The sequence below is a fragment of the Cephus cinctus genome, unplaced genomic scaffold (assembly GCF_000341935.2).
Source record: "Cephus cinctus unplaced genomic scaffold, Ccin1 Ccin1_scaffold1399, whole genome shotgun sequence".
NCBI classification, from domain to species: domain Eukaryota; kingdom Metazoa; phylum Arthropoda; class Insecta; order Hymenoptera; family Cephidae; genus Cephus; species Cephus cinctus.
The window spans coordinates 138,723-139,955 of NW_014333795.1; positions in this window are offsets into that span (position 1 = coordinate 138,723).

The following is a 1,233-nucleotide window of genomic DNA, read 5'->3' on the forward strand; positions in this document are numbered from 1 at the left end:
GGGGGGGGAGTAGACAAAATTTTTAATCAAATTTTCATTAAATCCCAAAATTCCCTCGTTTTTCAAAAGACAATCGGGACTCGTCTCATCTTCATCGGTACAGTCCATGTCATGGCTCCTGTCCACGGTGAACGAGTCCGCTGTCGTCCCCGACAAATGACTGAATAATTGGTAACGGGGAACAGGGAGGAGCGACGCTCTCGAAATTTCCCATCTTCCCTTTGCTTGCTAACTGGCTATGTTTAATTCGGCAATTAGTCCTGGCAAGGATACCTGGAAGGAAACATTAGTTACAGGACGTGAAATCTGCTCGTTAGCCGTTTATCCGTAGTTACGTAATAGTCTTCGGAGGACCCATAGGTTCGAATAATGAGGAAGAAGGGGTACCTCCCCTCGCGCCCCTCTCTCGCCCAAAACTTCACTTCCACAGACGTGCGTGTGGATAGGGTAATTGGCTGTAAGGGACTATCGGACGACGTAATCACAACGATCATCCGAGAAGCTGTCATACCGAATTTTAATCTCGGCTCGTTGGTCCAGAACTTACAAAAATTAGACCGACCTTGGACTGATCCGGAAGCTAAGAAGAAAAAATTAACAGCATCAGCGATCACGGTTAATTTTATAATCAGCGACACCGAACCGCTCCGCCATGTTAATTAGGGTTGAGGGTAAAAAAAAAAAAAGATCGCTGGTCCATCTCGCAGATTCGCTAATAAGTCGCGAAGGAACAACGGGGGCCTCTCCGCCCGCCGAAGACTCGTAATTAACGTCTTTTCCTTCCTTAGCCTCGTTACTCGATTATGTTCCTAATTATTTACAACAATTTCCCGAGTCCTCCCACGCCCACCGTATTGATCTTTAGAAATCATTTGTTTCCTCCCCACGCGAAACCACCCAAGACGCGCATCGCTCACTCGGCTGATCCAATCAGCCAAGTTTTTCCTTTTGAGGCACCCTGCCTCCCCACCATTATTCTCCGAGCCAATGAAAGTTACTCACCCTGCTTATACACTCGGCGCACGTTGACAAAAGTCGAATCGCCAATTCGTAAAACCGCTGAGGCGCCGATATACTTTTGCGGCGGCGAGGGTTTCGATTTTTACTTATCAAGAAGGCGATCGTTTTTTAAAATAAAAATGAAAAAAAAGGCAAAAATTTTTCGAGGCACGAATCTTTTACTATGGACCCGTCCTCCCTCCCGCGCCCCCCACTCTTGGCACTCCCACTCCC